Raw genomic sequence first — 10,967 nt, 5'->3', positions numbered from 1 at the left:
TGTACTATTATAAGTGCCTGCATTATTGTGTCTTATGATTTTGTGTGTTCAGTGTCCAATGTTGTAGATAAGGAGATCCGTGTAAGGGCTCGGTGCTACCGGTCCTTAAAAAAAAGCGAGGCACCACACAAGCTAGAGGTCAAAGCTCACAGTTTTTTATTTGTTTCAAGCATTTTCAAGCACTTTAATCTAAATTCCAGCACTTTTCAAACCTGAAACAAAGCAACATTAAAATTGGTCAGGTAAATGTAAATCTTCCCCTGTTGTTGAGGGGTGTTTCTTTATACTACCACATATCGTTTCGGACAAGCGGTTCGAGCAGGGTCGCGCGAGGTGTGCGGACGCGCGCTACGGTCACTCGCGAAAGTATAAACCTAGCTTAACACAACGAATCTGACCAAACACCTGAAGGCACGCATATTTGTACAAAACATTCCAAGAGGTTGGTGATTATTCCCATTTCTAGTATTATAGCATACAAAATTGTGTCCGATTATGGTATCCTAGCATAGTGTGTGTGTGTGTGCTCTAGACCCAAAGCCCAGACAGACTTGTACTTAGGATGTGCACGGAAAGCCTCTAGGCGGGATTTCACTCTGCTGTACACAGACTGCCTCGCTGGCCGAGTCCAGCTGAAACGACGCGGTATAGCACCTTTCTTCAGCCACGTTTTGCCCTTTGCCGTAACGTAGATGTCTTGCGACTCAAAATGTGCGCTACACACGTGCGTGCTGTTCCTAATAACCTGGAAATTCGGCCCCTCACTCCTTCTAATGGCCATCAACCACTTCTTTCTGAGTTCCTCGTCAGCTGGGAACGAGTGGAAACTCAAATAAGGCTGTTTTTGTTTGGAATTAGAGCACAGCGGTACGCTGCAAAAACACTTGCTAGTCACTTGCGCCATGGCAGAAGTACGAACGCTCTAAACGGAAATGATTTTACACAGAACTGTCTAGACCGGAAACGTCGACCCCGGAAGCGAGAGAAAGGCCTATTCAGCGCAATACCAGTTTCAAATGACAGCAAAATTGACCAATCATATCTTCTCTCTTAGTGGGCGGGCTTAACTGTATGATAATTTCCGCCCGCTGTGGCGACGCTAGCTGTCGTTAGCACCATCGCTAGCTAGTTTCGATTCGTCCCTTTGACGTCCTCGTGCGCGTTGTTTACATATTCCGCTTCCGAGAACCACGGAGCTGTGAACCTTATTTTGTTTGGAAACTTATTTTGCTTAAGATGTTATTTAGTACAGATATTATTGTTTATTGCGTTTTTAAAGCTGTACTGTCGTCTCAGTTTTTCTTTATTTAGTTTATTAAGAAAGGAAAAAAAAAATTTCGGGGGGAGGGGGGGGGGGGGGTAGCGGGCCCAGGTTTAAAGGTCACGGTTCGCTACTGGTGTGTATATATATATATATATATATATATATATATATATATATATATATATATATATATATATATAAAAGACAGTCAATCAATTCTAACAGCTAATAGAAAGCTAGGTTAAAAAGAAAGGTTTTTAGCTGCTTTTTAAAGACTCTGTGCCTGACGAATGTTAACTGGTAAAGTGTTCCAGATTTAATGAGGTGATACATAATATTTAAAATAATATAATAACAGGTTTGATTTATTATTATTATTATTATTATTATGTCTAAACTCTGTTGTATAATTACACTATATCTACTCTTTAAACAAAAAACTCAGGAGCGTTGTGGTTTTATTTTTTTCTTTGGTGGCATGCTAAAATGAAATGACAAAAAATGTATATTAAGGTTTCCTGACTAAACAAGACTAACATTGATGTTAGACAGTAGCCTAAGGCTGTGTCCCAAACAGCACACTCTGGAACATTACATACTGCACTACTGAAAGCACTTCAAACGATGGTGTCCTTTTATTTATTCGTTTGTTTATTTGTTTTATTTATTATATTTAATTTTTTACACATTCAGTGTAGTAGCAGTCTGCAGTTTGGGACCTGGCCAGAGAGTAATGTAACTTTACGTTTCAGAGAGATTTCTGACAAGCGTTAATATAAACTTTAGCTAACCCAAACCGTCCTAGATTGTTACCATAACAGCACATTACAATAAAGCTGTTTTATTGTCATATATATAGTCATATGGTTGGCTATTCATTGCTCTTATCACTGACCTCGCGTTTAACGCTGGCGCAAACTACCCGACGCTCTAGCGAGGCAAGAGCTCGGGTCAGTGAAGCTATGAGTGCGGGATATTTCTGAACAGGCATCTCAACACAAGCCTTAAGAAAGCGAAAGACCCAGAGAGCGCCTGACAAGTTGCTAACAACAAACACAGCGCGTGAATTGCGAACGCTGCCAAACCGCGCTTTTAGAACAAAAGTTTTTAAACAGTTTCCACTTTTTCTGTGGTTAAAATGTTGGGTGGAACAAATCTACCTGTTTGTGTGGGACACGTCTGCCCCCCCCCCGGTTCCTACGCCAACGCTTTTACAAAAACACGCATAATGCAAATTAGGAGATGACGCCATTTTGTGACTTTTAGGACAGCCAATAGCGACGTTCCTTACTGAGGAGTTGGCAGCGCTGCACTTACAGACAGAGAAGAGACTTTGATGAATCCACGTACACAGCACGTTAGTGCGTGCGGAAGAGTAAAAAAGATTGAGTATTAATCTTTTTACACGAGTAATGCTCAAATCAATACCAGCGTTGGTGTCGATATTTGGATCGATCCGCCCACCTCTACCTACCATCACCATCGGACATTGCAGACCACAGGTTTCCTTATTCTCAATATCAGCATCGGGCGTTTAGTGGAGTTGCGTCTATTGTCTCCTGTTTGGAAGTGTTGGACTACTGGTTGACCTGTAAGTACTTAACTTAGTAATACGTAACACTAACACCTCTTAACCAAATCTTAACAATACTATTTTGTTCGTTCCGTTATCTCACGGTTGAATTTCGTGTCTTGACTAAGTTGGTGGAAAATGTGGAAACTGTTTTCATAATGGATGTTCTAGCCCAGATGTAACTAACCCAGCCAGATAACGTAGCTACTTATTTGCTACTATACGAATATAATTATATTTGGTTATTTTGTTTAGTAGCTCAGTGGTTCCTGTTACAAAGATAAAAGCTTATATGCTAGTTCTATTGTGCGGTTTTATTACAGTATTTTTAAAGTACGATTTGATTTGTTTTATGCTGCGCATGTTAAAAGTGACTTAGTTGACTTCAAGTATAATAACAAGATTATCACTGATGGTATGAAACAAAATATATAATAGAGATTATACAAATCATAAAACCACAATGGCTTGTCAAATGGCCCATATATTCTAAAGTAAAAGAGACTCATTTCAAAATACTAAATACGATATGTCCTGTAGCCATGTTTCTTGAAAGAAGATTTCAACTTGATGTGGATTCATGTGCCTTTTGAAAATCGGAAGATGAATTACAGAAGAATTTGTTTTTTCATGTCAATATTCAAAAAAGTTATTGTATGGACACTAGAAAGTGGATTAATCTCAAACTTAACATTCTTTCTTTTGATACCATTTTACTTTATGCAGAAAATTTAAGTTTGGATTTCTCTGATGCCATAAATGTAGTCATACTTTTAGCAAAATACCACATTCACTACAGTGGAGTGGTTAAAAGTCTTCTTTTCTCTTTATGAATGAAGTAAATTCACATTAATCTTCATTAAGTAGATTAAAAAACTTGGAAAATGCAAGAATCATCTCACACCAGATTTCTCTAGAAATCTATAGTTCTAATCTCATTATATAGCTTTGCTCTTCTGTTTTATGTATGTACTGTATGTGTATATGCATATGTGTATTATTATTATCATTTGTTTACTGTCAATGTGTCATTATTTTTCCAGCACAAGTTCATTTAAAATTACAATGATTTTACTTTGCAAAAGTTTGGTCATTCTCCTGTAGAGAATTTTGTTTGTTTGTTCAGCACCGAAAGCTAGTGTTTCCTGTATGTAGTTAACGTATGTGTAGCCTTACGTGAATGTCACCTTCACAGGTGCATTGCTAAATTGTCAGTCATGTTGAGTGTGAGTGAAGTTTTTGTTGAGTCAGCGCTTAATATCACGCACAGAAAATTTCAGGATGCATGGTTTGAAATGACTTTCAGTCTTTTGAATTTGCATTGTATTAACTAGAGGTGTGCCAAAAAATCGATTCATATATCAAAAATCGATTCTCATTTACTACGATTCAGAATCGATTTTAAATGTCCCAAAATCGATTCTAAGTCGTGGTGAAGTCTTGCGTTACGTAATTACAAAATTACTCGAGACTTTACGCAGCATGTTCTGGGACACACTCATGCGCGGAAAAGTTTCAAAACACATGGAGGAAAGAGATATTCAACCTGTCTGGTCTTCATTTAAGGCAAAAATATGGGTTCATTTTGGTTTTTATCGAATGCCGGGAAAGACCGAACTGGACACAATGTAGCTCGTGTGCAAGGCTTGTGTAACGCGGTGAGCGTTAATATAGAGAAGGGTGAGAAATAATATAGAGAAGGATGGACCCAAGTGCCGGCTCGCAAGATCAAGACGTTTGACACTCGTCAAATGTATTAGCGAGAGGGAAACGCGCACAGCGACCCAGAACGAACAAACAAAACAACACAGAAGACTCAACGCGCAAGAGAATAGATAGCAAAACCGTGAGGGCACGGAGTAAATAGAAACAAAAAACCAATGCGGAAAATACAACGCGTGAAAAATAACACTCAACCGTAGTGAGACGGGAGGAAGAAACAAAACAACAACAGTAACTAAAAAACAGCGCGGATAAATGCAACGCGAAAACGAAACCAAGGACACCAGCAGAAGTAACTCTTAAAAAACGCTGCAGCAAAATAAAACCCTTCCCAAAAATAAAGTCAAAACGGATAGGAAGAAATACAGGATTGGGAAAACTTGAGATGGGTCAGAAAGCGACGCATGAGATACTCGAATAAGAGAAAGCATAACAGAGAGAGGTGGGGAGACACCATTAAACGATAAGCAATCACAGAGAAAGCAGAGACTGGCATCGGTTTAGTCTGGGACTGACTCTGGTGCCCCTAGCGACGGCTGGGGGAACAGCATCCGAGCCAGCCCTGACAGCTCGCAAAATGAAGCTCAAGAATTTTGGTAACAACAAAAACCGTTTTATTTTACCAGAGCACTTAATTTTTGTTAATTAAATGTGAAAGACACGTTCTGTCTTGCAAAGCAGACTGTAGTAGATCATGCAGATTTTATAGACTGAAGCAGACATTTTTATAAATCAAATCGTTTTTTTGAATCGAAAATCGTTTTGAATCGAAAATCGATTTTTGAATTGAATTGTGGCCTCCAAAATCGGAATCGAATCGTGAGATAGTAAACAATTCCCACCCCTAGTATTAACATCGTTTTTTGATAACATATTCAGGGGTAACAGTAGGTAAATGCTTCTAGGTGCAGTCCTTGATTTTGAGGAAGTTGGCCCTGGAAAGTCATTTATAGTCATTTAAAGGTCCTTGAGTTTGATGTTAACCAAGGTGTGAGAACCCTGGTTTAGGTGAAATCATATAGATAGATATATACAGGTGTACTTTTCCTAAGCACAGTAATGTTGCGCTTCAACCTTTTCTTACCTTAGCGCAGCGTGTTCGTTGATTGCAAAAGAAAACATTACCAGTCTTGTCTTTAGCCTTTTATTAAAAAATACACATAGGCCTATTAATTAATTTAATACAGAGATCTCTGGAGAGCTCACATTACCTAATCATGTCACCCCATGTGCAGCTCTGAAGCTGTCTGCTCTCTTCACCATTATATATGCTTTCCTCTAAACATAGGAGCTGCAATACATTCCATAGTTCAACCTACAGCTGTCACTATTCTGAAAGCGAGGTCTTACTACCTGGCCTTTACCACATAAGGTTACAGTGGGCCTTCTCTGACACATCCCATTTTAGCCTACTGCAAACGCATGGAGTATTGGAAGGCACACAAGCGCTTACACCGCCATTCTTACTAACAAGCATCTTGATCCTTAATATAATGTAAGCAAAACATAGTGATATTAGAGTTTTGATTAATACTTTATGACTATTCAAAATATATAAATTATGATAAGCTGTTGATTCAATATTGTAATGTAAACAAACTATGAAGGGATTAAAATGAAAACCTCAACAGTAACATTTGGGAGAAGCTTTGACGCCCCTTCAGGAACTCCTTTAGAAAATGTTTACTGTGTATTGTCTCCCCACCCCCCGCCAAAATTCGAAAAAAGCCCCAAATATCGCAAAAAGATTTTTACGCTAGGAGGAGGTGGAAAAGACTATTGCATCGCCAAAATTCGGAAAAACTGGATGGAAAAGGGTTTTTCGCATAAACGATGACGTATCATGCCTCAAGTCATGTGGTTCTGTACATGATCGCGATGTAAAGATGGCAAATGCATACAAAAACAGTTCTGGAGAGAGCAAAAATTGAATTTAACTTCTCCATGTATAGAAAAGAAAAAGAAAAAAATGTTTCAAAACCTCAACGTGCAAAAATGCGTAACTGCCAGATGGATGTAAAAACCACTATTGTTTGGCGTCCTCTCACGTGATCTAAAGTTTATTCGCATAACTGTAATGAATGGAAACAATTGTTTGCCTTAAGGCTTAATTCACATTTTTTTCTGCTGAAACTTTGAAATTGCGCATTATTTTTTCGAAAGGTTTGGATGGAAACCCGGCTACTAACTCTGCTATGGAGTATAATACAGTCCCCACTTAACGACTGGGTTAGAGACTGAAAATGTAAATGTACTTTAAATGTACTTCAATGTTTTGATTTTACTCAGAATGTGGACTTTTCTACACATAACAAGGGTCATATTCTGGACATTGTTTGCACTACAGGCATATCTCCTACTAATGTGCATGGGGTCGACCTAACTATATCCGACCACTTGGCTGTCTTCTTTGATTTTACTTTGCCATGTCAAAAGCAGGGTCTGCACAAACCACGTCAGCTCACTTTTAGGAACAGTAATAATATTAGTCCTAATGCCATCACAGACTTGTTGACTCATGCTGTGACACCTGACTCAATGGATTCTGATCTTCTCATGGCTCATTATGATTTTCCTCTATCTTAAATCGGCTGGCTCCACTTAGAACTCGCAGTTACATTTTCACATTCTGGTCCTTGGTTTACACCAGAGCTGCGCAAAATGAAAGCTGCTGGATGACAAATTGAGCATCTCTGGAAGAGAACTGGCTTGACTGTGCATGCCCATGCTTACAAGGACTATGTCGCCAATTACAAGGAGGAACTAAAGAAAGCCAAAACCTTTTACTACACAAATGTCATTCAAAGTGCCCAAGTCAATCCTAAAGCTTTGTTCTCAACAATCAATAAGCTACTCCAGCCTGCAAAATGCTTAAACTTAGTCCTATCAATAGAACTTTGTTCTCGGTTCATGGTATTCTTTAATCATAAAATAGCATCTATTTATTCACAATTTCCATCCATTCCACCATTTGCTGGTTATGATTCCTCCTCTACACTTTACACTGGCAGTTGTTTGTCCTCTTTTGATATAGTGCAGGAAAGTTACATCTCTCATAGGCCTGTGTTGAAAAAATTGATTTTCCGATTCAGAATCGATTCGCATATGATGATCTGATAATCGATTCGTACGTCCAAAGATTGATTTTTTTAGTTAACTTTTACCCCCGCCTCATCACTGAATTCACGCAGGCGTGCTCGGTCTAACTAACTGTAAAATAACATGGCGTCGGACAGTGCCGGTAACGACGATAGTCAAATCGGAAACAAAAACAGAAGGACAGTTTATCCAGTGTCAGTGACTATTTACAGTTAGTCCGTGTCACTGACCGTTTACCCAGTGTTTTTACAGTTTAAAAAAGTTTAAAATGTTCTTGTAACATTGGGCACAAGGCGATGGACGAGACAGAATCCTTTGCACTTTCCAAATCATTACGTTTATTACATTTACCGAAGCGCAGACAGCGCACATAAAACACGTTTACATAGAACATGTGTGACTCAAACAACAACGAGCACAGGACCCTGTGCGAACGCACATTAAGTAGACAAACCACATCAACCACACGTGATGACGAGACGAGCCACAGGTGAGACGGATTAACACAACACACCCACACCCACGGAGATACACAGATCCAGACGAGTAGACGCAGACGACGTTAACACGCCCAAAAGGGAGGGGTCGGGGACCGTAACGTGAGAGTTCTGTTCTTATTTTCTCACTTTAAAGAAAAATACACGTTTACATTTTATACTTTCAGTTTATTAAGTGTGAGCACTTTTAAAATAAAAATGCATTTGGTAGCAACAGCTTTTGGGTGACTTCTTAATTATTTCAATCATAATAATAATGCACTGTGTCCCAGTTAGTGTCCCAGTAGGAGTCCACTGTTGCAGATATAGACACCTCAAAGATGTCCTCTGTTTATTGTCCTGGATTACCTTTCTTGAAGGTAGATTTATGATTACCCTTTTCACCAGTCTTCCAGCCATCAGTAACTACCAACTACCAGTAACTATTTGCTGATTAATATCGATATAATACTAGTTTTAACATGTTGCTTCTGTACACAGTCAGGAAACAGCTGAAATACATTTTTAAGAACACTAAACCCCGAATTGGATCGAATCGGATCGATTAAATCGAAATAAATCGATTCTTAATCTTCAGAATCGGAATCGGATAGATTCTTGGAATTTGAATCAATACCCAGCCCTAATCTCTCAGTTCAAGAGCCACTACATGCCAACTCGATCTGGCCCCAACATCCTGGGTGAAAGCGTGTCTTACCTCAGTCTGCCCCCTTATTACCCAGTGTATTAATGCTTCATTGATCTCAGGCACAGTGCCAGCTTCCCTGAAGCTAGCGGCCATTACTCCTGTTCTCAAGAAAAATGGCCTAGACCCTGATGTCCTGGCGAACTACAGACCTATCTCAAATCTTCCATATCTCTCAAAAATTCTGGAACAGACTGTAGCTGCTCAGTTGATTGAGCACATTGAATCAAATGATTTGTTTGAGGTGTTCCAGTCTGGCTTTAGGAAAAATCACAGCACTGAAACTGCATTAGTGAGGGTGACTAATGATCTTCTTAGGGCAGCCGATCAGGGATTTGTAAATTTACTTGTACTGTTGGACCTCACAGCTGCATTTGACACAGTCTGCCATAACATTTTACTTACATCTTTCCACTTTTTCTACCGTGAACGAGGGTTATGTTGCTCAGCTCATTTTAAACTCAAGAACCACTACCTGTCAGTTAGACCCCATCCCAACACAGTGGGTGAAACAGTGTCTCCCTGCTATCTGTCCCCTTATTACAAAGGCCATAAATGCATCACTCACTTCAGGATTGGTTCCAGTGTGTTTGAAGTTAGCAGCTGTTACTCCTGTGCTAAAAAAACCTGGCTTAGACCCTGACAACTTTGCAAACTTCAGGCCAATTTCTAATCTACCTTTTCTGGCCAAAGTGTTAGAGCGAACTGTTGCTTTTCAGCTAAATTATCTGGAATCAAATGAATTGTTTGAAGTGTTCCAGTCTGGTTTATGTGTTGATTTTATTGGATCTTACTGCTGCTTTTGACACGGTTTTCCATAACTTGCTACTTACCAGGCTTGCTACTTTGGTTGGCGTGAACGGAACTGCGCTAAATTGGTTCCAATCTTACCTTGCTGATAGGCAGCAGTTTGTTTTGGTTGGGAGATATCAGTAGGATCTGTGTGTGTTGTCCCATGGTGTCCCTCAGGGTTCAGAGCTTGGCCCATTGCTCTTTATACTATACATGCTCCCTCTTGGCAATATAATTAGAAGGCATGGGCTCCAGTTTCACTGTTATGCAGATGATGTACAAATCTATATATACACCAAACCATCTCATACTCTTCCTATAACTACACTGCTTGAATGTCTAACTGATGTTCAGGCCTGGATGAGTGATAACTTCCTAAGCCTAAACAGCAAAAAATCTGAAGCCATGCTGATTTCCTCACCTGCGACTATCAGGAAGCTCAGTAACATCCCCTTCACTATACCGGGCTTTATTGTCTCTTCCTCGGATCAGGTTCGTAAGATCGTGTTACTTTTGACACAACACTGTCATTTGAGCCTCATATTAAAAATATTTGTAAATCTGCCGTCTACCACCTCAAGAGCATCTCAAGAATCCACCCATATCTTTCCTTTTCTGCTGCTGAGACCATTATACACGTATTTGTAACATCTCGTATTGATTACTGTAATGCAGTATTACATGGTCTCCCCAATCGACTGTTAAACAGGCTGCAGTATGTCCAAAACGCTGCAGCCAGGGTATTGACCCATAAAAGATCTTGGGAACACATTACACCAGTGTTGAGGGATCTTCACTGGCTGCCAGTACAGTTGTAAATCCAGTATAAAATACTAGTACTTGTTTTTAAATCTCGTCATGGCCTTGCCCCCTCATACCTGGCTAGCCTCTTGGAGAATTATATTCCGACTGTCACGTCCGAGGCGTAGCGAAGAATGAGACAGAAATCCTTCTCGACTTTGAACGAACGTGACGTTTAATTGTACAAATAGCGCAGACAGCGCACACAGAACACACACACACATGTATGACTCAGATAACGACGAGCACAGGACACTGCGCGAATGCACATTAAGTAGACAAACCACATAAGTCCCACGTGATTACGAGATGAGCCACAGGTGAGACGGATGATCACAAGACATAACCGCACCCACGGAGGTCCACAGACGCAGACTAGGAGACGTAGACGACGTACACACACGCCTCAACGTGACACCGACACGCACTTTACGCTCCTCTAACTCACATCTTCTAGCAGTGCCATCTGCAAAAATGCGTACTCTAGGTGATAGGGCTTTTAGTGTTGCTGGTCCTAAACTATGGAATGATCTC

The 10,967-nt window shown here is 39.9% G+C and overlaps 1 protein-coding gene across 1 annotated transcript in view; it reads left to right on the top strand.

Moving 5' to 3' along the window:
• Nucleotides 1-2,309: 2,309 nt before the first annotated feature.
• The window catches only part of LOC143473277 (uncharacterized), a 34,832-nt gene continuing 26,174 nt past the window's right edge, over nucleotides 2,310-10,967 (top strand). Inside the window, exon 1 of the mRNA XM_076970173.1 lies at nucleotides 2,310-2,855. The gene's annotated coding sequence lies outside the window, so the exon portion shown is untranslated. The remainder of the gene's footprint in view (nucleotides 2,856-10,967) is intronic.

This window comes from Brachyhypopomus gauderio, chromosome 13, assembly GCF_052324685.1.
Source record: "Brachyhypopomus gauderio isolate BG-103 chromosome 13, BGAUD_0.2, whole genome shotgun sequence".
Taxonomy (NCBI): domain Eukaryota; kingdom Metazoa; phylum Chordata; class Actinopteri; order Gymnotiformes; family Hypopomidae; genus Brachyhypopomus; species Brachyhypopomus gauderio.
This window is presented reverse-complemented; position numbering and strand designations above follow the sequence as displayed.